The sequence below is a fragment of the Lithobates pipiens genome, unplaced genomic scaffold, assembly GCF_037356315.1.
Source record: "Lithobates pipiens isolate NorthernLeopardFrog02 unplaced genomic scaffold, aLitPip1_a1.2 Scaffold_13, whole genome shotgun sequence".
Classification (NCBI taxonomy): Eukaryota; Metazoa; Chordata; class Amphibia; order Anura; family Ranidae; genus Lithobates; species Lithobates pipiens.
In genome coordinates this window covers 214,957,808-214,984,794 of record NW_027507718.1, presented here as the reverse complement: position 1 = coordinate 214,984,794, position 26,987 = coordinate 214,957,808, and the positions used below count along the sequence as shown (strand labels likewise).

Genomic DNA, 26,987 nt, shown 5'->3' with positions numbered 1-26,987 from the left:
TCAGATGGACGCAGGCTGTCTGCCGACCTGATCGGATAGGGGAGAGATTCCACAAAGTGTTTCAGCTGTGCATACCTCCACCAATTTATATCTAACACCTCTTGTTTACTCCTAAGCTCCTGAAAAGTGCCTATTTTACCATTACTTATGATGTCTTTTAATTGTGCATCCTTATTCCTAAATCACCCTCCCTGGGAACATTCTTTCCCGGTGCGAAGTAGTCCGTGTCACATAATGGTATCAGTGGGGAGTTATAATCCCAATTTAGTTTTTTGTGGACCCTATCCCATATTGTGATTGCTATCCGAGTGATCGCGTGGATGTGTCCATCTAATTCTCGGAAAAAGTGGTGGAATCCATATAATTTTACCCAGGGAGGCTTTACTAATCCCATTTTCTAACTTAACCCATCTTTTTTCTTTATTATTTTTTACCCATTCCACCACACGTGCCAATAAAATTGAGTGAAAGTAAGATCTAATATCGGGCACCCCCAAACCCCCTTGCGTCTTATCTCTTGACAGAGTTCCCAGACTTTTTTGTGGTTTTCTATGCTTCCAAATAAACCTACAGAATAACAGATTTAATTTTTTTAAATATAATTCAGGGATCGGGATTGGAATCATTTATATTTTATATAATATTTTAGGTAGTATTATCATCTTCAGACAGTTTATCCTGTTGATCCATGATCTTTGTCTGGAGGCAATAATGTTTAACTCGGTTTTTATGTCGTTCATTAATGGAATAAAATTATGTTGGTACATCATTCGTATGTAGATGTTATTTTAACCCCCAGATACTTAATTTCCTTGTTCCTCCAGATGAATGGGAAAACCTGTATAAGCCTACCTTCTTCCTTTGGAGCAACATTTATATTTAAAATTTCTGATTTTGAGGGATTTATCTTGAAATTTGAAACTTCACCATACATTTTTAATATGAGCATTAAGTTGGGAAGGGTTGTCATGGGACACGCACACAGGGGAACACATGCACACAGGGGGACACATGCACACAGCACAGGAGGACATGCACACGGGGGATACGCACACAGGGGGACACTCACAGAGCACAGGAGGACATGCACACAGGGAGACACGCACACAGGAGGGACACATGCACACAGGGACACACACACAGCACAGGGGGACACGTACACGGGGGACACTCACACAGCACAGGGGGACATGCACACAGGGGGACATGCACACAGGGGGACACGCACACAGGAAGGACACGCACACAGGAGGGACACACACACAGGGGGACATGCACACAGCACAGGGGGACATGCACACAGCACAGGAGGACATGCACACAGGAGGACATGCACACAGGACACTCACACAGCACAGGGGAACATGCACACAGGGGTACACGCACACAGGGGGACATGCACACAGGGGGACATGCACACAGCACAGGAGGACATGCACACAGGAGGACATGCACACAGGACACTTACACAGCACAGGGGGACATGCATACAGGGGGACATGCACACAGGGGGACATGCATACAGCACAGGGGGACATGCACACAGGAGGACATGCACACAGAACAGGGGGACATGCACACAGGGCGACGTGCACACAGGGGGACGTGCACACAGGGGGACGTGCACACAGGAGGGACACATGCACACAGGAGGGACACATGCACACAGGGGGACACGCACACAGCACAGGGGGACATGCACACGGGGGACATGCACACATGGGCACACTCACACAACACAGGGGGACATGCACACAGGAGGACACACACAGCACAGGGGGACATGCACACAGGGGGACACACACAGCACAGGGGGACATGCACACAGGGGGACACGCACACAGGAGGGACACGCACACAGGAGGGACACGCACACAGGAGGGACACGCACACAGGAGGGACACGCACACAGGAGGGACACGCACACAGGGGGACACGCACACAGGGGGACACGCACACAGGGGGACACGTACACAGCACAGGGGGACATGCACACAGCACAGGGGGACATGCACACAGCACAGGAGGAGATGCACACAGGACACTTACACAGCACAGGGAGACATGCACACAGGGGGACACGCACACAGGAGGGACACGCACACAGCACAGGGGGACATGCACACAGCACAGGAGGACATGCACACAGGACACTTACACAGCACAGGGGGACATGCACACAGGGGGACACGCACACAGGGGGACATGCACACAGGGGGACATGCACACAGCACAGGAGGACATGCACACAGGACACTTACACAGCACAGGGGGACATGCACACAGGGGGACATGCACACAGCACAGGGGAACATGCACACAGGAGGACATGCACACAACACAGGGGGACATGCACACAGCACAGGGGGACATGCACACAGGGGGACATGCACACAGCACAGGGGGACATGCACACAGGGGGACATGCACACAGCACAGGGGGACATGCACACAGGGGGACATGCACACAGCACAGGGGGACATGCACACAGGGGGACATGCACACAGGAGGACATGCACCCAGGGGGACATGCACACAGGAGGACATGCACACAGGGGGACATGCACACAGCACAGGGGGACATGCACACAGGAGGACATGCACACAGCACAGGGGGACATGCACACAGGAGGACATGCACACAGGGGGACATGCACACAGCACATGGGGACATGCACACAGGAGCACATGCACACAGGGGGACGTGCACACAGCACAGGGGGACATGCACACAGGAGGACATGCACACAGGGGGACATGCACACAGGACATTTACACAGCACAGGGGGACATGCACACCGCCAGGAGGACACTGTGGGATGGGGGGACCCGGGGCCCATGCATCTGTCTGTACACCCCCCACATCACGTGTGGCGGCCCTGGTGTCCCGGCTTCACTCACGAGTCACCGGATGCTAAACCTGAGACACTTCTAATGGTGCGCTGCTCCCCGCTGGCCCCTCCACTCTTCTCGTCCATCCCAAATGATGTCACGACGCATAAAGTACAAGCACCTGGCCTGGGATGGACGGGGGGAAGGAGGGGCCGGCGGGGATCAGCGCACAGTTAACATCTGCATCGCGGCATGTAATTCAGCCGCTGCAAGTGGCCTCTCATATGCCGAGTCCGGGCCCCTAATGTCCGCGGGCCCTCGGGCGGCATCCGAGTGACCGACTGGTCAGTCCGCCCCTGGCCTAGACTATAAGAAGATTGCCAAGACCCTGAAACTGACCTGCAGCGCGGTGATCAAGACCATACAGTGGTTTAACAGAACAGGTTCCACTCATTACATTAACATTAACATAACATTAATTTGCTGCACTTGGTGCATATTTTGGGACATTGTACATTTATTTAAGATAAGTTAATGTCTATCAATTAATTTTTTGCACTATTTTAAGCACTTATAATTTTTTACACTTGTATATTGCATTTATTCACAGAGAGCGTGATTTAATAAATTTTTATTAATTATCATTCCTCATTTAGAGCTAAAACGCCTGAAAACTGCCTCAGTGTGAAGGGGGTCTTAGAGGTTGATTTAGTAAAACTGGAGGTGCCGCTCTGCATAGAAACCAATCAGCTTCAAGTTTTTTTTGTCAAAGCTCAATTGAACAAGCTGAAGTTAGAAACTGATTGGCTTCCCTGCACAGCTACACCAGATTTTGCACTCTCCAATTTTATCAAATTAACCCCTATGTGTCAACAGGGTGACAATTCTGAAGTGATTTTGTAGCAGAAAACAAGCGCTATAAATTCTGGGAAACCAGTAATGGACTCCGGACAGTAGACTTGCAGGAAAACAAGCTATTTATTTTGCTAGCAAAAGTCACTCAACTCCCGCTCAAGCCAAGGAGCCAAGTGCAAGCTTATGGTCAATTACAGCATTTTATATATCAACAGTTACATAGACATTCCTAAAGCATTTCGTAAGCCTCTGCAGAGCTTGTTAGTTCATAACACCTACAGTCTGTTATCTTCCTAATTTATCAGCCACTAATAGGGTTGCTTAGTATCCTGGCTTCTCCGAAGAGAAGCGGTTTGGAATTTCTTAAGGCTGCTTTCACACTGCAGCTGCGGCCGCGTTGGCGGAAAAGCATCGCTCATTTTAGCGGTGCTTTATCGTTGTTTTAATGGCGCAGTGCCCTATGGCAAAAAATGGCCTGGTCATGAATAGGGATGAGCTCAGGCGTGTTCACATGGAACACGTGCAGAGCCCGCCAGGAAGTCGGCGCAGCACTGCACTAATCACAGGCAGTGAGACATTGCCCCGATGTGCGGCTGCAGAGATCGGCAATGTCTCACTGCCTGTGATTAGCGCAGCGCTGCACCGACTTCCTGGCAGGCTCTGCACGTGGTCCATGCGAACACGCCTGAGCTCATCCCTAGTCATGAAGGGGGCTGAAGTGGTTAAAATCAGGTAAATCAGTTAACCTACTGACAGAATCAACAAAAACAAAAACTGCAGCAGTATTCCTAATGATAGGCTGCAGCATATAAATTATGTATTTTTTGGCCATAGCCAAACACAGTTTTAATTCAAAAGGGCACAAAAAGAAAAAAAAAAACCTTTACAATCACTTTAATGATAAATGCCTGAAAACCAGTGGAAGGCTACTTACTTTTGTAGATGCATTGCTTTCCCCTCCTGAAAACAATGCATACTTGGCTGCAATAATTGTATTTGTTTTAATACTTTCTGAATGAGAAAACTTGAAACCATAATGCAGATCAATATTTATGACTTCATGGTGACTTTTCTCGCTGCATAATTATCTAGGTTGAGTGACTTCGAAAAATAACAACAAGCAAAAAAAATTTATAACTTGATGTAATTGTGTCTGGAAGAAAGATGAAAAATGGGTGCGTCAGGGGCTACTCCAAAAATTGCCCCACGACAACAAAAATTGTTGTGGACTATCTCGGTACCCAAGGCTTTAGACGGAATAAGTATAAAAGTATTCATTTATTGAAAAGGGACAAAAAAATAAAATAAAGGACATTTGCTACAACAATATATAAAATGGTTATTGTATACATATTGCAACAGGTAAACCCCACGCGTATATGGGGAGAAAAGATGTAGGTCTAAACGTGATCCTTTACATGTTTCGCAACAGGTGTTGCTTCTTCAGGAGGAGTTGACCATAAACATCTATAGGAAAATACAATCTTATACTTATATTATTATTATAATTATTTAAGGTACTTATTTAGCGCTGTCAATTTATGCAGTGCTTTACATATACATTGTACATTCACATTGGTTACTACCCTCGAGGAGCTTACAATCTAAGGTCCCTAACTCACATTTAGACAGAAGCTAATTAACCTACCAGCATGTCTTTGGATATAATCACAAATGATAGAAAAACAAAGAATACAATTTACATAAATACAAATAGTCAGGTAATTTTGGATTGTTGTAATCAAGAAGAAAGACAATGGTAATTTTATGCCTATTCACTTTATGGGCCGGTTTACACTGCTGCAATGCCAGATATTGCATGTGATTTGCACCACATTGCAGTGCAGATCACATGCGATGTCTGAGCAATGCAAATTTCAGCCATACAAACTGCATTCGGACCAAACTTGTGCAGGACCCTTTTTTTTTTGGTCCGCACCAGAATCGGATCGCATGGATTCCCACCTATGCGATCTGTTTCTGCAAAACGTACTGCGTTTTGCAAACGGATTGTGGGGTGTTGTTAGAGTTCCCACCTCATCCCTTTCAACCAGAACACCTTTAAATTACACAGGTTCAGAGGCTAATTTAATGCAGATTAGGCACCAAGTGAGTTTAATTACCACCTTAATCAGCCACAGAAAGGGATGAGGTGGCACCTATTGGTGTCCTTAATAAGGATGAGCTCCGGCGTATTCGCACACTCAACGTGCAGAGCCTGCCAGGAAGTCGGGACAGCGCTGCGCTAATCACAGTGAGACATTGCCCCGATGCGTGGCTGCAGAGATCAGGAAATGTCTCAATGCCTGTGATTAGCGCAGCGCTGCGCCGAATTCCTGGCGGGCTCTGCACGTGGAGTGTGCAAACACGCCGGAACTCATCCCTAGTTGTTAACTTAACATACGCTCCACAATCAGTTCGCATGGACGGGTTTGTGAATTTGCAGCGAATTTGCGCGGTGCATCCATTCTGAAAACTACGATAAAGTTTTAAATTCTATTGGTATCTGCTTACACAGCTATCCCTTTACTTTTCTGGACAATGTAATACCACAATCATTCAGCAGATGGTGCTTCTGATCAGTGAACTCCTAACACTTGGAATTGTTACTCAGTAGAAGGCAGTCCTCTGGAGTGGAAGTATGCATGTGAAATGTTTTGTCCAGCCCAACAACTCTAATGACAGGATTTGTGTGTACTTCCTTCACTTTGAATTGTTACACTCGTAGATCTGGCTGGAACAAAGTTGTGCAGTTTGGGGTAAGTGAACTTTCTTTTGCTTTCTGTCATCCTTCTTGTACTTTGATCAAATTCTATTACTTTTTTTTTTTTTAACTTGTACAGGCTCATGTCCTTGGTTTTGTTTTCGTGGGTGATTAGGAATCACAAACCAGATGAATAGTATAAGGCTTAAGCAATAAATTGAGGACTATGCATGGCCAGCTGTTTGACTTGTGGTTGGAAAAAAAACTAGTTTATCAATCTGGTGGGAAAAGAGTGTACAATGTTTAATAAACATGGTATCAGTGTGTATCCAAATAGTAGGGTGCAAGATTGTAGCAAACTGAATCATTTTACATTGCTGTTCTTCTTTTATACAATTGGTACTATTTTTTTTTTACATGTTACCTGGGCTGGGCAGTTCTGAGGACAGGAGTTCTTCAGATTGAAAAACACAAGCAAACCGGCATGAATCCGGCATCTACAAGAGCTCCCATTGAGGTCTCTGGGACCCATAAGACCTAAAACACCTAAATATGTTATTAAAAAAAGTTCATGAACTTTTTGTGCGTAGGGTGTAGAACATAGCACAACTTAGCATAAAAGTGTGAACAGAAACAGTGAATGGGATTTTGCGTGTTATTTTGGCATAGGGAAATGAGTAGAAAAACGCTTACAAAAAAAAAAAAAAAAAAAGTGTATGGGGGCTTTCAGGTAGCAGATAACTAGGGTTGAGCTCAGGCGTGTTCGCATGGAACACGTGCAGAGCCCGCCAGGAAGTTGGCGCAGCACTGCGCTAATCACAGGCAGTGAGACTTTGCCCGATCTCTGCAGCCGCGCATCGGGGAAATGTCTCACTGCCTGTGATTAGCGCAGCGATGCGCTGACTTCCTGGCGGGCTCTGCACGTGTTCCATGTGAACACGCCTGAGCTAATCCCTACAGATAACAATGTGTGAGTAAATCCTTGTACACACGATCAGATTTTTGCACAACCATCTGTTTTTTGTTGCATGCTAGTCTCATGTTGAAAGTGAAGAGGTTACTTACCATGCGAAAATTCTCGTACGATAGAATATAACTTTGGAAGTGACGTCATTGTATTGTTTTTATATGTATTCTTTCCTTTCTGAACATGATTGCTCTTATTTTTATTTTTTTGGGGTGAAAACCGTACTAATTAAATGAAAAATTGGATGTTTGAGTTCACATGCAACAAAAATTCTTATAGTCTACACATCCAGATTTTGTCGGATGAAAAATCGTAATTGACTGTTGCAAGCACCATACTAACGATCCGAAAATCGGCAGATCGTCCGGGCGAAATTTTACTTCTGATTTTTTTTTACATACAATTATCGCTAGCAGCTTGTATAGCCGCTAGCAATAATAACTGTCTTCTCCCAGCGGGGACAGCCCCCACCTGGAGAACACAATTGCTTGGCGGGAGTCTGTGTTGATGGGGGAGGGGATCAAGCAAATTTCCTCTGCAGGGTTTTCAAAGTGTACTTTCAATGTGGGGATATGATGTCCTTGGAAGCTGCTGCACAGAGGGATTTAGGGCTGCATATAAGCCACTGATGGTCCAGTTCTCGTATTCAACTGTCCAATTCATTGCTGTGCTAAAGCACTCTGCCTCACCCATTCTTCATAAATACTAGCAGTGAAACTTTGCCAGTACTGAATATGTTTTCAATTAGATAAAGGGAACAGATTGCAGTGGGTGTAACTACCAATAAAATGAAAGGTGCAGCTTGCTGACATTCAAAAGAAAAAAAAAAATATTGATTTTTGTATGTCATTCTATATTCTCTTCATTAACACCATTGGGGTTGCTTCACTAAAGGCAGATAGACTGTTCACTCTGCAAGGAAAATTACCCTTTGCAAGGGAATTTTTCCATAGAGCTAAGTGAATGGGGTGAAGCTCTGCTGACTTCTATCATCCAATCATGTGCAAGCATTTAGTTTTTTTTTTTTTTTTTTAAATGGTTGTGATTGTGTATTCTTTGTAAGTAAAACTTTACCACATTAGATTACTTTAATTGAATAATATGCTGTGTATCACTCTGTAGGGGGCAATGAACAGCCCAATAAATACCAGCAGGGTTCTCAGTCTCAGGCATCACTTAAGACTGTCTGGTTGTCTCTGAGGTCATTTTAGAGCTCGGTCAGTATGATATGATGCTCAACATGCTTCACTCATAGACGAGTTTCTTCAGGAGCTTTAAATATCAATGACATATATAATACTGTATGGATAGACACATAAAAAAGATTATTAGATATAAGGTGCATGTATAATGTTGCAATCATGGTTTCCAAAGTTAGATATAATTACTACAAAAAAAACAAAAAATATACAATGACTAGGGCATCTAGGTTGTTCAAGATCAAAGGGCTGGAAGATCCAACACTCACCTGCTATGAATTCACAAAATAATTTGATCAAAAATAACAGAATAAGATAGCAGCCAAATGAGAAGCCTCAGTGATAAATAAATGGGGAGCGTCCGGGCCTTTATTCCTTGGAGAGAGACTCTTCAGAGTATCAGTCTAAATTCAGTAATAGACAGAATCAAAAAAGACTGTGATCTATAAGGAATAGTATTCCTGTTAAAAATCGCAAATATAGCGATTTCACAGAATATATGTTAAATAAATGATCTGAGAGGATTACCTGATAGAATCAATTGAATGAATAAACCAAAAAGGGGAGGCGACAATAGCCAATCTGTGGCTCCATAGGGAGATATATAACCCCCAGCCACTCAGACCCAGAGTGGAATTCACTTCAAAGTGCACAAGACAAGTTTGATCTAATAGAGATAAAAAAAAAGGAAAAAACAAAAGGCAAACCAAAAGCAAAGACAAATGTTAGCTCAGGTATGTCTTAATAATAAATCCACTAAAATAATTAACCAAGCTGTTTACAACGGAGACGGTCAACTGCCTACCTTACTTTGCAGGTCCATGGACAATCTATACAGACCGTCCTCCACAGGGAGAGTGAAAGGCAGAGAGGCACTGCCTTATAAAGTGTCTGCCCCATCACAGCGGCGTCTGGGATTGCTGCCAAATGGCGGGCAGAAGTGCCCAGATATTCGATCTCGGAAGAGACCGAGGAGCGTTATGTGCATAGTGATGTAGACCATCGTCACCCGCGCACGGCGGCCATTTTGGAAAGTCCTCTGGCCATCCACAGTGATGGCAAAGAGGAGAGTCCAGAAATACCGCTCCTGCGCCTGCGTTGGATAACACAGCATCACCAAAGAGAAAAAGCCATATTAACTAATGGAAAGCCCACATTGTACTGTGAGTGGGCTGCAATGGAAAAAAGAGGGGAGGGGACAGGCCGGGAATGACACTACATCAACCTAGCAGGGAAAACCTAGCAAGGGAGATGGAATAAGTGAGATGCCAGCCTGAAAGCAAGCCTCAACCCAAAACGCATCCAAAGAGGATTAAGTCTGCCTTCACCAAAGAGCATATTCATCGCTCCGAGGTGAAGGGGAAAGAATCTTAATTATATGGCGTAATATGCCAATCGAATGCAGGGAAAAGGAAGGGACTTACATAAATACAAATGCGCACAAATTGATTGATAATGCTAAAATCGTATTAAAGCCCCATGCGCCCGTGCCAGCTAGGTCCAGAGGTGCCCCATGATGATAATAGGTAGCGCATAGAAGGAAAAAAAAGAAAAAAAAAAAATTTTTCTCTACATTTTTGGGAGGCTCTTCAAAATGGATTCAGAAAAAAATCAGATTAATATAAACATAAGCACAACAGGTTTTGCAGGTATTGTGGATATTTCAGCCCCTCAATCACTCGACCACTCTAAAATATAGTATATAAAGAATAAGAGAGCGCACATTTATTGAACAAAGAATAATGTACTAAAAAAAATAAAAAAATATAAAGATGAACAAACAGATAAGGGGAAAAAAGAAAAATAGAATAATAGAACCATCAGAGAAAAGGTTTATAACTCATTGAATCATTTAAACCAGGGGCACATGTAGCTTTCAAAATATAAACCCATCATGCCTCTTTCTGTAAGAGTATACGATCATAGTTCCCACCTCTCTCACCGGGAGGATTTGATTCTAAAGCAAAAAAATGCATACAGGTCTCATCAAAAGCGTGAAAGAGGCCCATATGTCTGCTTATGGGTGTCTCCATTTTTTTTTAGCTCGCACCAGGGATACATGATCCCTGATGCGGTAAAAAAAGGGGAGCTTAGTCTTCCCTACATAGTAAGCCCCACAGTCACATATCATTATATAGACTTTTCCAATAGACTGACAAGTTGCCAAGAATTTGGGTCTATATGTTTGGCCATTAGGTAATAAAATGTGCCTAGATGCAAAAAGAAAGCGACAAAAATTGCACCTATGACAGGGTTTATTGCCAGTTTCTTTGATCTTTGTTTTGACTGCCGGGGCATAATGGCTACGAACCAGTCTGTCACGGAGAGATTGAGACCGTCTATACGTGATTGATGGACATGAAATTAGGTGGGTGTAGGTGCCAAAGTTAGGTATTTATCTCCCTGATTGTCATTATCGGGGAGATACACTCACCAGTTACTTTATTAGGCACACCTGGCTAGTACCAGATTGGGCCTCATTTTGCCTTCAGAACTGCCATAAAGCGGGAGTCCACCGGGACTCCGCGTTTTTTTTTTTTTTAAAAGCCAGCAGCTACAAATACTGCAGCTGCTGACTTTAAATATAGAGACACTTACCTGTCCAGCGTGCCCGCGATGTCGGCACCAGAAGCCGATCTGTAGATCGTATCTCGGGTGCTGCCGCCGCCATCTTGGGTATGGGAATCAGGAAATGGAGCCTTTCGGCTTCATTTCCCGGTTCCCTACTGCACATGCGCGAGCCGCGCTGCGCAATGAGGACGGTCCCCGCTGCCTCTGGGATCTGTGTGTTTTCCCAGCAGGCAGCGGGGCACTTGCGGGAAGGGGCGGGCACTTGCGGAAAGGGGCGTAATATACGCCCCTTTCCGCAGAGAGCTATCCCGGAAGTGGGTACAGATACCTGTACTGTACAGGTATCTGCACCCCCCTCCCACCTGAAAGGTGCCAATTGTGGCGCCGGAGGGGGGGGGGGTCCGATGAGCGGAAGGTCCACTTTAGGGTGGACCTCCGCTTTAAAGGGATTGTAAAGTAAAATTTTTAATTTTTTAAAAATAACAAACATGTTATACTTACCTCCGCTGTGCAGCTCGTTTTGCACCGAGTGGCCCCGAACCTGCTCTTCTGGGGTCCCTCGGCGGCTGTCTCTGCTTCCTCCCGCAGGTGCTTCTCACGTTCATGCGAGCTCCCTCGCATGGTGAGAAGCACCTGCAGCGTCCTCCCGTTATACAGCCGGCGGCTATAGCCGCTCACTGTATCACAGGGCCCCGCCCCCCTGGCGCGCTGCGTCATTGGATGTGATTGACAGCAGCACGAGCCAATGGCTGCACTGTTTTCAATCCATCCACTCCAGCCAATCAGCGGCCAGGCTGAGCAGCGAAGAGGACGGCGGGGGCGAGCGCGGGATTTTCGAGGGGTCAGGTAAGTAAAACGGGGGGACTGGGGGTGCCGGCACTGAGATGTTTTTTCACCTTAATGCATTCTATGCATTAAGGTGAAAAAACATTTACCTTTTTACAAACCCTTTAATTCTTTTGTGGCATAGTTTCAACAAGAAGTTGGAAACTGAGAATATGGTCCATATTGACATGATAGCATCATGCAGTGGCTGCACATTCATAATGCAAATCTCCAGTTCCATCACATCCCACAGGTTGCTCTATTACATTGGCTCTCAACCCTGTCCTCAAGTATCTCCCAACAGGCCATGTTTTGTGAATTTCTCTTTGATAAAATAGCTGTCCATAATACCAAGCCATTGACGCTGATTTAAAGCACCTGTGCAAGATAAACGAAAACCTGCAAACATGGCCTGTCGGGGGTACTTGAGGACAGGATTGAGAACCACTGCTCTATTGGATTGAGATCTGGTGACTGTGGAGGTCATTTCAGTACAGAAAAGTACAGTACAAGTACTCCTTGTCATGTTCGAGAAACCAGTGGTGAGATGATTTGAGCTTTGTGACTTGGGTTATTTACAAAAGGCAAATCCACTTTGCACTGCAAGAGCACTTGGAAGTGCAGTCAATGTAGATATGAGGGGAAGCTCTGCTGATTTTATCATCCAATCATGTGCAAGCTAAAATGATTTTTATTTTCCTTTTACATGTCCCCCCTCAGATCTACAGTGAATGCACTTGTAGTGCAAAGTGGACTTGTCTTTCGTAAATAACCCCCATTGGTCATTATCCTGCTGGAAGTAGGCATCAAGGGATGGACCTGGTCAGCATCACGACTTATGCCTTGTACACACAAGGCATAAGCTTGGATGGTTTGGCCAAAATTCCGCCAGCAAAAGTCTGATGGAGCACACACACGATCGCATTTTCCAACCAAAAGCTCTCATCTGACTTTTGCTGGCGGAATTTGTGATCGTGTGTACGGGGCATTAGGTAGGCTTTCATGTTGGTGTTTTTTTGCCAAATTCTGACCCTACCATCGGAATGTTGCAGCTGAAATTGAGACTCATCAGATCAGACAACATTTTTCTGATTGTCTGTCTATTGTCCAATTTTGGTGAGCCTGTGCAAATTGTAGCCTCAGTTTCCTGTTCTTAGCTGACAGGAGTAGCACCCGCTGTGGTCTTCTGCTGCTGTAGCCCATCTACTTCAAGGTTCAATGTGTTGTGTGTGTGTGTGTACTTTCAGAGATAGTATTCTGCATACCTTGGTTGTAATGAGTGTTTTTTTTACTGTTGCCTTTCTATCATCTCAAACTAGTCTGCCTATTTTCCTCTAAAATCAACAATGCATTTTTGTCCAAACAACTGCTGCTCACTGGATAGTTTCTCTTTTTCTGACCATTCTCTGTAAACCCTAGAGATGGTTATGCATGAAAATCCCAGTATATCAGCAGTTTTTGAAATAGACCAGCCTGTCTGGCACCAACAACCATGCCACATTCAAAGTTGCTTAAATCCCCTTTCTTCCCCATTCCGATGTTCGGTTTAAACTTCAGCAAGTTGTCTTCATTAAGGCTGCTTTCACACTGGGGCGGGAGCGGCATCGGCGGTAAAGTGCCGCTATTTTTAGCGGTGCTTTACCGTCGTTTTAGCGGCGGTCTGCGCGCGCTAGCGGGGTGTTTTTAACCCCCGCTATCGGCCGAAAAAGGGTTAAACCCGCCCGCAAAGCGCCGCTGCAGCGGCGCTTTGCCGACGGTATTGCCGCGGTGTCCCATTGATTTCAATGGGTAGGAGCGGTTTAGGAGCGGTGAATACACCGCTCCTTCACCGCTCCAAAGATGCGGCTAGCAGGACTTTTTTCACCGTCCTGCCAGCGCATCGCTCCAGTGTGAAAGCCCTCCGGCTTTCACACTGGAGTGAAAGGGGCCGGTTTTTTTCAGGCGCTACACTATTTTTAGCGCTGTAACGCCTGAATACCGCCCCAGTGTGAAAGCAGCCTAAGTCTAGATACCTAAATGCATTGAGTTGCTGCCATGTGATTGGCTGATTAGCAATTTGTGTTAGCAAGCATTTGAACAGGTGTACATAAAAAAGTGGCCGGTGAGTGTATATTCCCATGTATGGCCATTTTATTGTAATGTAAGTATCAATGGAATTGTGCAGTGTAGCTCCTATTGTAACCCCATGAATACATTATTATGATATCTGACATGTTATATAGAACTGCAACTGGCATACCTTCTCTAATCTGAAACAGGGGCTAACTTACCTTTTCCTGATGGCAGGGGGTTTCTTCAAACTTATGCAATTTCGGCGTTGAAATCTTCTCCAATACTGCCTGTACAGATGTGGGTAGTGCCAGAGCGGTTATCGGCACAGAGACCATGGGAGAAGGCTTCTGCCATTAGGAAGAGCTATGTAAGCACCTGGGTGGGGTCATGTTTGGCTGATCTGATCCATAAATATCACTTTATTACTAGGTGTAACAAAATCCTCTTAATTCTGTTTAATGTACCATTTACGAGATATATTTTTAATACACCTTTTTATGAGTACTTCCATAATTTAGTGCTTAGGAGATACTTCATGCAATACGAGGCTATAAAGGTATCCAAATATAAGCTTGGGGTATTTTTATCCTTAAATCAATTAAATTCTCCATTCATTGCAAAGTGACAGGTGTGCTTCACTCCCTTCCTAATCCAAAAGCAGACATACTGTACCTTTCCATCGTTCCACTGCTGCTTTATTTACTGTCTGCCAGTGGCTAAAGGAAGTATCCAGTACACTCGGGTATGAAGGATCATGTGACTCACTCCAAGTAGTGCTGAGCCAATCAGCATTGTCAAATGGTGAGTTCCTCTAAAAGCTTACACGGCTTTCCTTTCCCTTCCGGTGGTTGAATGGAGCATCGTCGGAGGAAAAGGAAATTGGGTATATGTATCTGTGAATGTATGCAATAAACTTTCACTGAGCTAAGTGGAGCATATACTCCTGTAAGGAAGATATTCATAATTAATACTTATTCTATTTAAAATGTATGCATCCCCAAAGATTTTAATTGTTTTGAATACAGCAGGGAACTATTGGAACCCCCATGGAGTTTGTATTGCTGTGTGTGGGCCCCAACCTTTTATAGTTGTCACACCAGGACAAAATGCAAAAGGCAAAACTTCTGATTTAGTTTAACTTTTTTTTTGTTTCCATGGGCAGAAAGTAAAGGAAAATGTCAGGTTTTAAACTATTCCCTACTATAACCACAGCTAATAATAATAAAAAAAAAAAAATGCCAATGAATTCACTTTATTTTACATTTTAAGATAAATTCAATTATGCATACAAAAAAAAACATTAGAAACTTTTTCTTAAGTTAAGTCTTAAGTTTCTTAAGTTCTTAACTTAAGTTCAGAGCTCCATTTGCCTCTGGGCCAACCCAAGGGCCCAGTTCCCTGCCCTTATTTTAAAGGCATGTTAGATCTCATGCACACTAGGTGCTCCTGAACTGCTTTTTCCTAACTGGAGAAAAGCAGTGTTAAAAACCCGTTTAGGCTCTTGTGCGACATGGGGTGTCAAACCCCATGTTTTCCAATGAGTACTGTTCATATCTATGTGACTTAAAGTTGCAGCGACTTCAAGGTAGCTCATGTGCTACTTTGATCCAACTTTCATGAGACTTGAGGGCCATAGACTTCAATGTTAACACTCAAAAGTTGCATGAAGGTCACACCTGAATGGTTTACATGCAACTGTTGTGCATTGTCATTGGTCAAAGCAAAAGTTGCATCCAAGTCTCACCCTATTAGCCGGCAGATAGCATTACAGGGCTCTGTGATCTGACTTGTTTACTATTGTGAATGAACAGTTAGTAGTTGTGATATGAATGGACCTGACCCTGACCCTGACCCCTGCTGTTCTAAATGGTGGTGCATGTCTCCAGTGTGCACCTGCTGCAAAAACAGTTGCTATCAATTGTCCCTTGTTAAATATTTGTCTCCTTGCTAGTAGAGTAAACGTCAGTGGCAGGAGCTAGGTGAGCTGAATGACCATGCTGCGCAGCTTCCTTGCGATCAAGCCAGTAGTCCCGGATGGGGATGCATCTATATGTACACTGTGCATACCTCCCAACAGTCCCGGATTGGACGGGACTTTCCCGCATTTATATTTCTGTTTCGCTGTACAAGGGCTTTGTCTCGCATCGCTTGATTATATTGTAACTTCTACTGCAAATGTTAACATCAAGCACAGCCAGGATTTGGCCAGAAAACCTGCGGGGTGTGCTCTGTGCAGCTGTCAGCTTCAAGCTGTGATGTCCGGTATGGGCGGGACTACTACTCACACCACCCCCTTTTTCAAGCAACCGGCGTATAGGGAAACTATGTGGTAGCCCTATACTCACAGCACAGCTTCTGCAGTTAAAAATAACACCTCTCCCCCACTATAGCAGCCTCCCTGCCCTCCATAATTCTTATCTCCTTCCTGCTTGGTGAGGGGAGTTTGGGAGCCAAAAAGGAGAAGAGTGTGCACTGATAAAGAAAATGAAACTGTGACAGAGCCAGCTACAGAAAGGTACTTTTTATATCGGTAATCATGTGGAATATGGTAGAGCTTTGGGGAAGGGGAGAGCAGAGGAGAGGTATTTGTGTGTGGGTTAAAGCTGAGGAGAGGTGAGATGTGAATAGATGAATGGACTCTGTACCTAACGCTCTCATGAACCCTGCACCCTGTGCATAACTTACTCCAGAATCCACCTTTCTGTATGAACGCACTCCAGAACCCTGCACTCTGTATGTAGCTCACTCCAGAACCCTACACTGCCTAGCACTCTCCTGCACTCTGTACATAATGCACTACAAAACCCTGCACCCTGTGCATAACATACTCCCTGTACTTTGTACATAGCACTCTCCAGAACCCACCTTCCTGTACATAACGCACTCCAGAAACTCTCCTAAACTCTGTACCCATTAAGTCCCCTCCCACTGTTAAGAGTTTGGTCACACCCACTTTTGACGTGATGCATGTAGTAAGCTGCCAGTCTTCCTCCTGTAAGTGTCCTTCATTCTGAAGTTCCAAAGTTGGGAGGTATGCCACTGTGAGTGAGGGAGACGGTGAGTTAGAGCAGTACTGCATGTGTAGGAATTTGAACCATGCTGCTCAGCAACCACAGGACACATTGAAATGGGACAAAATGCTTCATGCACTTGGTTTCCTGGTGCATTTAATAAATATTTAAAATATGTGGTGATGCTTCTTTTTAAGATGAAAGAGCTACCTGCCAAGTCTCCTCCCATCCAGTGCCAGGGACACTAAGCGACAAATAGGACGCTTAGTGGCTCCGATTGAATAGGAAGTAGGCAGTATACGACCAGTGTGGGGTGACTAGTACACAGTATTGCTTCAGTAGGCTGAACAAAAATTGTTCTCTCATATCACAAAATTGTTTCATCTTGTTAAGAAAGAGTTTGTGAAAAAGGCCAGGATAAAAACCCCAAAATATACTAAAGTCAACCTCAAGCTTGGTTCTGAACTTAGACAACTAATTACCGGTAACTGATGCTTAAACACAATTTTTTTTTTTTTTTTTTTTTTTGTACTTTGTCTTTTTTGTCTTTGGTACTTAGATCTGATACTGATCTATAAACCAATCACCGACTTTGTCCTAATTCTTAAAGGTGCAAAATAACACACCCTTTCAGGATATTATTCCTCACTAGAGTAGCCAAAAGGTCAGAGAACATTGTCCACCCAAATACCACCTGGGGTTGATTTTATTTGTTAATACATAAAGGAACTCGAAGAAAGGAACTTGTCCATATTGTCTTTAACAAGTTTGTTTTCAGCACTAGACAATGACAACTGAAATATGACTGTTGCTGCTATGGGCTGTACATTACTCTCTAATCCAATTTTAGTAAATCAACTCCACTAGCATTTCATTATTAAACTCTTAATTGTTATTCAGGGCAGGCCAGACACATTTTAGAACTTAACTGGAGTTATTTGATTCCAAAAAGGTCAGAGAAAATGATGTAACCACTTTAGAACAAGCTGCTTTTGTTAACTTGGTTTTTGATTACAGAATCTTAACCTTTGTGAATGTAGCTGCTGGGTTATTTTGTACTATTCAATATACAGTACGTCAGCACAGACTTTCTTCTAAAAGTGAAAACGTCACAGTGCTCCTGCTAGACTGTTTCTATGAAGAATGAGAAATGAGAGCAGAGATGCTAGTTTCTGAGGTCAATGGAGAAGTGAAATGTGAATCGGGGTAAGACTTATGCTGTGTCCTAAATGGTAAATAAAGACAAATCTAATTTTATTTTATTTTTTTTACGGCCTCATGGGCTGGTGTGGCGTGCCTCATTTACATGCATATACGTTTCTGATGTGCCTCCCGGTCACGTCACTTCCGGGTCTTCGCTTCCGGTTTATCCTTTAGCGGCGTCGGAACATACGCCAATTCCCAGTGTGAGCAGGGCAGAGTGTGGCATCTATTCGGCCAACACATGCTATCTCCTAGTGCTGGGACACACAACAATTAGGGATGAGCCGAACACCCCCCGGTTCGGTTCGCACCAGAACTTTCGAACGGACCCCACGTTCGTTACGAACATTAGAACCCCATTGAAGTCTATGGGACTCGAACGTTCGAAATGGAAAGTGCTAATTTTAACGGCTAATATGCAAGATACTGTCCTAAAAAGGGTTTGGGGACCTGACTCCTGCCTCAGGGGACATGGGTCAATGCAAAAAAAAGTTTTAAAAACGGCCTTTTTGGCGGGAGCACTGATTTTAATGATGATTAAAGTGAAAAAAAAAGTGAAATATTCCTTTAAATATGGTGCCTGGGGGGTGTCTGTAGTATGCCTGTGAAGTGCCACGTGTTTCCCGTGTTTAGAACAGTCCCTGCACAAAATGACATTAAACGGAAATAACACCATTTAAAACTGCTTGCGGTTTTAATGTTATATCTGGTTCCTGCAATATGGTTGAAAATCATTGAGAAAAATGGCATGGGTAGCCCTCCCTGCCCATTACCAGCCTATTTGGGTCTTGTACGCATATTAAGGGGAACCCTGTACCCATATTAAAAAAAGGAAATGCGTGTGGCCTCCAGGCCCTATATACTCAGAACAGCAGTATACAGGCGGTGCAAACAAGACAGGGACTGTGTAGGTTTGTTGTGTTAAGTTGAATCTGTTTGTAATTTTCAACTGGTACATTTTTAAAGTGTAGCTCCAGTCAAAAAAACTATTTTTAAGCTTTTTTTAAAACATAGGGAAGGGTTATCACCCCTGTATAATTTGTTTTGTCGTCCATCTTTTTCATCTCACTTGCTGCTGTCTGATGTTTGTAAGTTGGATGTTTGAAAGTAGGGGCCTGCCCTATATGCTCTGCAGAAATGGCGGAACAAGGTGTTGGTTTTGCCACAACATTGTAAGCCCTCAAAGTGACTCTTGGTGGGCGCTGGAGCGCCCTGCTGTGAACGATTGTATCAAGAATTGTAATTACATGCCATTGTTGAACAGTGGTAGAAAAATTGACCTTTGGTGGTTGTGGTGCTGGTGTCACAACACTATAAGTCCTCACCGTTACTCTGGGTGGGCACAGGAAGGGGCCCTCCTGTGAAATATTATATCAAGAATTGTAATTACATGTCCCTGTTAAACAGGGGCAGAAAAATTTGGCCTTAGGCACTGCTGCTGGTGCCACCACACTGCAACCTCTTCCATATACTCTAGTTTTTTTGCTGGAATTAGCCCTGCTGCAAAGCATTGCATCAAAAATTGTACTTAAACGCCCCTGTTAAACAGGGGCAGAAAAATTGGGCCTTAGGCTGAGGTGAATATCGCGGTGTATACTGCGGTCAGGGCACGCAGACAATAACCAGAAAACAGCAGAGATAAAGGGGTATATACAGATGTATACTGTGCTGTGCTGGAGGCACACACAACTTCCAATAACTCCTGCAGATGGCAATTGGGCTCAAATAGAGAACAGCTATGTAGGTGGATTATAGCGGTATGTACTGGGTACAGAGCACGCAGACAGCACGCACTATCTCCTAACACTACTGACTGCAAGCTCTATTATTAAAGATAGATCACTAGCTATATAGGTGAGGTGAATATAGTGGTGTATACTGCGGTCAGGGCACAGACAATAACCACTACACAAGAGCAAGATAGGAAATCAGCCAAAAACGATCGGTGTGTAACTGTGTTGAAGGTACACAGAACACCCACTGCTTCAGATGCCAACACACTACACGAGGCCGCCTCAAAGGCGGCCTTATATAGTGTGGGGCGTGCACTACACAGCCTGAGCTATGATTGGCCACAGGCAGGATGCTCCTCGCTGCTGGCGCTGCGATTGGCCAAGCATGCGGGGTCACAGTGCATGCTTGGCCAATCATGAGCCAGCAATGCACTGCGCCATCGCAGTACATTGTGGGCCGTGCGCGCCACACGAATTTTGACGCGAACGGACCAAGAGTTCGGATTTCGCCGAACGGCCAATGTTCGAGTCGAACGTACGTTCGACTCGAACACGAAGCTCATCCCTAACAACAATGTAAGCAACAAAAAAAAAACGAAACAATATTACGCTATAGGTTCTTTCTTGTTTTTCTCATTTCACATATCTGCTGTGGTGGAGAGGAAAGCACAGTTTGGAAGACCTGTGATTCCATACCAGGCTGCAAGATTGTAGCACAAGTGTTTTCTGACCTTCTTTTTAGCTAACGAGGTCATTGCTGTCTGTTGCGCAGGTCATGAGCATGTTGGATGTCTATAAAGCGGTGGAGGATATCTACACATATTGATTGATTGAATTAATTTTTTATTTTTTTTTGGACAGTTCCCTGAAGAATATGGACTATTTACATTTTTATATTCACATTGATCCATCATATGTATTGTATTTTATATATATATATATATATATATATATATATATATATACATACATATATATATATTGTATGTTATTTGCATTGTTCACAACTTATATGTGGGTCCTTATTTAAGTATTAGTCACAGCGCCCCTACCAACACTACACACTCATTTATATGGGCTGTGAGGCAGGACTCATTTATGTGGGCTGTGAGACTGTATAGTGTGAGTCATTTCTTCTTGCATGTGGAGCCAGCTTCTGTTAGACTATGTTCACACTGGCCTAAAAAGCAGGCCTTTTAGGGGTGTTAAAAACGCCCCTCAAACGTCTTTACAAATAATACATTATAATTCAAGTCTATGGTAATGCTCAGCAAACTCTCTGGCAGGCTTTTGTGGCACAACGAAAGAAAGAGTAGGGTAATATGGCACTCTCTGGGATAAAAAACGGTTGCGGGGCATTAAACCAAATTTATTTCTGTAATTTTCCATTGTGGAGCACACCTTAACGCTCATCAAATGCTTCAAAACAGCCTAAAGAGCTTTTAGGGAGTGTTTTTAACTCTTGCAAAATGGCCATGCTAAAGTTCATTGACACCAGTCTAATGCCCATACCAACTCCATACAAACACTATAGGAGCATTTGTTAAGCATTAGAAATGTAGTCAAGTGTGAACTAAGGGCCCAAAATACATCCCTAGTTCTAGGACAGCATACTCGTTCTAGGCACCAGTCCTCAGGAAGGATGTACTGGAAATGGAGCGAGTAGAAAGAAGGGCAACAAAGCTAATAAAGGGTCTGGAGGATATTGGTTATGAGGAAAGGTTGCGAGCACTGAACTTATTCTCTCTGGAGACGCTTGAGAGGGGATATGATTTCAATTTATAAATACTGTACTGGTGACCTCACAATAGGGATAAAACTTTTTTGCGGAGGGGAGTTTAACAAGACTCATGGCCACTCATTAAAATTAGAAGGAAAGAGGTTTAACCTTAAGCTATGTAGAGGGTTCTTTACTGTAAGAGCAGCAAGGATGTAGAACTCCCTTCCACAGGCGGTGGTCTCAGCGGGGGGCATCGAAGGTTTCAAAAAGCACCTGAACGACCACAACATACAGGGATATACAATGTTCCTTTCAGTGACATCACCAATACAAGGACTTTTACCTTTCAGTGGCACCACCAATACAGGGACTTTTTCCTTCTTGTTAGCCCCATATTTGTGCACTGATTTTAAACTCTTTGCTGCTTTTTTGCCATAACTATTGGTACTATTTTAGAGCATGTAAAAAACCTTACGTTTCGAGGCACTCACCGCTATTAGCAACCACCTCCTCCGCCACCCTGGATGGGGAGAGGGTGGGGGGCACAGTTTGCATTTTAGTACGGGCCACTGGATAACCTTGTCTTGGCACTGGTTGGAGGGACATACTGTAGGAACAGTTAGGAGATGAGCCCAAGTGTTCTGAAGGAGGGGGAACATTATAAAAGTAAAGATCTGCAGCACAAATTGGTATAGAATGTGAACACAGGGTATCACGTATGCTACTATTTATGAAGTACTTTACTGGATGTCTAACATTTTTAGTTAGTGTACATCTTTTGGCATTATGCCCATGCAGGGTTCAGATGTAGTCATCCTACTTAAGATTTTTCACATTTTTCTTTTTATACAGCTGTGAATTCAAATTGGTTAAGTGGAAACCTTTCAGCTATTCCAGATATTTGAGACTTAAAGAATTTAGAACACTTTATCTGGTTTGTTTTTTTTCTTTTTACAATGCCCCTGCCTCCCTTCTGTAAGACTGTACAGTAAAACCTTGGATTGCAAGCATATTCGTTCCAGAAACATGCTTGTAAACCAAAGCATGTGTATATCAAAGCATATTTCCCCATAAGAAATAACGGAAACTCAAATGATTCGTTCCACAACCATTTATTCATAGGTCCTTCAATTTATAGTCCATATAAAAAAATTACCCGGTTATGTAACCATAAAATATCCATCCACAAATGGAAACCTCCACAAGGGGATTTGAAAATTCAGCAGGCGCTACAGATTATAAAAGAGAAGAGAGGTGCCTCCTAAGTATAGCAATATGTTGCTAAATGTTGTACCTTCATTAAATGTAACCATACTGCTACACTTTTACCACGTACACACGATCTGAATTTTTGTCGGAAAAAGCTCTGATGGTTTTTCCAACAGAATTTCGACAGGATTTCGCTCAAGCAGTCTTGCATACACACGGTCACATAAAAGTTCTCTGAACTCTCGACCGTCAAGAACACGGTGACGTACAAAACTACAACGAGCCGAGAAAATGAAAATGAAGTTCAATGCTTCCAAGCATGCGTCGTATTGTTTCCGAGCATGTGTAGGAATTTTGCGTGTCGGAATTTGTACAGACGATTACAATTTCCTATCTGAACTTTTTCCGACCGAAAAATTAAGAACATGCACCCAGTCTTTTGCTGGCCGAAATTCCAATGCAGCATACACATGATTAAATTTTCCGACCAAAGGCGCTCATCTGTCTTTTGCTGGCCAAATTTCTGATCGTGTGTAGGCGGCATTAGGCTTAATGTACACGGGACCTTTTGTATATCCTCTCCTGAACTATTTAATTGACAGATAGTAACCCACGTTTAAAACGTCAGTTTAGCCGCATTTGCGTTTTACAAGCGTTTGAAAAAATTTTTTTTCAAAATAGCCAAAAATGAGAAACGCCTGTAAGCTAAACGCGAATTACCGCGTTTAGCGCTTGAAATGCCTCTAAACTCATCATTTGAACTCCATTTTTTTGCTTTCCAAAAAAGGCCTCTGAACTCAAATGCCTAAAAACGACAAACTAACCTGTGTACATGTGCTAATAAGATAACATTGGATGAGTTCAGGGGCAGCTGAAAAAAGCAGCCAACTGCCTCTGAACGTCCGTTTACCAGCAGCAGTGTACATGAGGCCTTGGAGGCATCTCTCTTCTCTTTTATACTCAGTTGTGACATGATGCTACTTGGATATCAAGTCAACATATACCGTATTTTTCGCTCCATAAGACGCACCTAGGTTTTAGAGGAGCAAAACAAGAAAAAAAATATTCTGAACAAAATGGTGTACTAAAATATTTACCAGTGCCCATGAAATGCAGCCTGACCGTTGCACATAAATGCAGGCTCTTTTCCTACCAATTGCAGCCTCTGTGCCCACCAATTGCAGCCTCTGTGCCCACCAATTGCAACCTCTGTGCCCACCAATTGCAGCGCCTCTGCCCATTGCAGCCTCTGTGCCCACCAATTGTTGCCTCTGTACCCATTGCAGCCTCTGTGCCCACCAATTGCAGCCTCTCTGCCCACCAATTGCAGCCTGTGCCAATTGCAGCCTCTGTGCCCATGGCAGCCTATGTGCCCATTGCAGCCTCTATGCCCACTAATGTCCGCCTCTGAATAACACAGCGCTCACCTCCCTCTGTCCTCCGGCGCTCGTAGTGCACAGAGCTGGGTCTGTGTGCAAGGTCCCGCCTTCCTAGACCAGCTTTTGTGATAGGCGGAACACTTATTCAATCTATTATCACACGAGGCGGTCTAAAGGGGCGGGACCTTGCGCACAGACCCAGCTCCGTGACATACGAGCGCTGGAGGACAGAGGAAGGAGAGCGCTGCAGTCGCAGGTAGGACAGTCCGGCCCTGCTCACAGGGGCTTCAGATGTCTGTCCTCCGCTCTCCTGCCTCTTTTCTGGCGATGACAAGGGGTGTTGCCATCAGTGGTGGGGTGTTGCCATCAGCAGGGGGGTGGTGCCTAGCATGTCTCTGCGTCTTATGAAGCGAATGCATTTTCCCCCATATTTCTGGGGGTAAAAGTGTGGCTTTATGGTACGAAAAATACGGAATTTAAAAATCTTGCTTGTCTTGCAAAACACTCTCAAACCAAGATTTTGCTGCACTTGTTTGCTTTGCTTATAGTCCACAAACAAATTAAAAGCACAAAAGCAAACCACTCAAGTTGAACTCCGTAAAGTCCTTACGCAAGTCCTCGGGACCTTCCTAATAGCTACTATAAAATGTTTTTAGGCCGCTTACTTCCTCATATGGTATTGTATTTAATCATTCAAGGGAGGCTGGATCCGTTCCCTATTCCTGCTCCTTTATTAGTGTTATCCCTAAACCTAATAAAGATGCCCCGGATGTGCTTAATTATCTGCACATGTTGCTGATTAACTGTGATCTGAAAGTTTTTACTAATTGATTGGCTTTACGTCTCCACTGCCTTTTAGATGACTATGTTCATGATAATCAGTCAAGATTTATTACAGGTCATCAGACTTTAGATCAGATTTGTAGGACCTTAGACTTAGTGTTACTAAATCCAGAACCTGCATTCACTATATCTGGTCTCCCACAGTACACAGAACACGGAAATGTAATTATTTTAGTAAATATAAACTGCTAAATACCTTTTCTAATCAGCAGTTAGAGCAGACTTCTGACTTCTATCAGTGTCCAGCCAAGCGCTGGTTAAAGCTTGTAGGAGGAGTTTTCTGACTATCCTATGAGACTGCAAAACACCTGACCCTCCGGATAGTGCTGATTGGCCAGGTGCTGATCACATGCATTCTCCCAAAAAAACAAAACAAAAACCTCTCTATCAATAGACCCCAAACTGTGCGTGTGTGTGTGTGTTATCGGGAATTTGTCAGGGGACATTGGAAGAAGGGGAGGATCAGAGAAGTCAGGATCAAACAGCCTTTTTTACACAATAAGGAGGATTAACCTCTTAGGTTCCACAGTGAGTATAACAAGCATGCTTTACTGCATATACAGACTGATTTTATTGTTGTGGGTTTAGTAACACTTTAATCTCTACCATTCGCACTAACTGCCATTTCCCTTCTAAGAGGGAGGTAATGTTGCTCTCGTTGGACTTGCATAAAACCTTTTGATAGTCCTTTTTTTTTTTTTTTTTTTTTTTTTTTTTTTCCACAAAATTTTATTGATAGCAGAAAACAACAAGAACAAGCAAGTACATGTTTACACATATGTTTGCAGAGCAAAAAGACAAGTATGATAAAGAACATATACTTGGATGTATACAAGCAAAGGTGTTATCAAAACAGGTGAAATATAAGGCTTGGTTTGTAATCAATGAAGGTCTAATATAAGAGAAAAAAAAAAAAAAGACAAAGAAAAAAATAGAATGACTGACTATTTTCTTAGAGACGGTGGTCACTAAAGGATTGAATTGTATTGATTCAAAGTAATTTATATTGCTATCTTATACTGTAAGCAATAGGGTATAACAGACATCAGTAGTTGTAGTAAACATGGAGAGAAGGGGGCGGTACAAAAGGGACAAGAGTAAACATAAGGGTGTTCAGCTAGATATGTGTAGTAAAATTAGCCATCACTCCTAAGGTAAGCATCTGTAAATTTAAAACGCTGCCAGTCATACCATGTTGCAGTAAATCTGGAAACGGTTTCATGCGAAATGCTGATCAGTTCTTCAATGGTTTCGGTGCTATTCAATCTGTGAAACCATTCAGCTTTCGTTGGGGTAGAAGAGGTACCCCAATGGCAGGGGATACATTGTCTTGCTGCATTGATCATGTACATATTGAGAGATCTGAGATATCGTCGTTTGGGGATATTGGTGAAGTGAAGTAAGTAGGGGGCAGGGGAAAAGTCGTTGCGTTGGGATGTGACAACAAAGATGGTTTCGTGGACCATCTTCCAGAACTTCTGAATGAGAGGGCACGACCACCAGATATGGAGCATGTCGCCCTCAACCGCGCCACAACGCCAGCATTTATCTGGGCAGGAATTTGAAAACTTGTGGAGCAGTGAGGGCGTCCTATACCATTTAGAAAGTATTTTGTAACCACATTCTTGTATTGCTACATTGAGTGAACCCTTGTGTACGTAGCTACAAATTGTGGACCAGTCCGAGTCCGAGAGCTGAACGTCAAGCTCCCGTTCCCATGAGGAAAAAGGTGCGCTGGTGAACGCTGAGCTACCTGTGAAGAGTGATGAGTAGAGGATAGATATGAGGTGCCTCTGAGGAGTATCTTGGGAGCATAAGTTCTCAAGTGTGTTTAAATCTCTCATCCAATGTGGGACGTTAATCCTGCTATACAGGAAATGGTG

General features: G+C 43.7%; 1 protein-coding gene across 1 annotated transcript in view; it reads left to right on the top strand.

The window, feature by feature from the left end:
- Nucleotides 1–6,289: 6,289 nt before the first annotated feature.
- Nucleotides 6,290–26,987, top strand: part of SH2D4A (SH2 domain containing 4A) — a 174,252-nt gene continuing 153,554 nt past the window's right edge. Inside the window, exon 1 of the mRNA XM_077476200.1 lies at nt 6,290–6,447. The gene's annotated coding sequence lies outside the window, so the exon portion shown is untranslated. The remainder of the gene's footprint in view (nt 6,448–26,987) is intronic.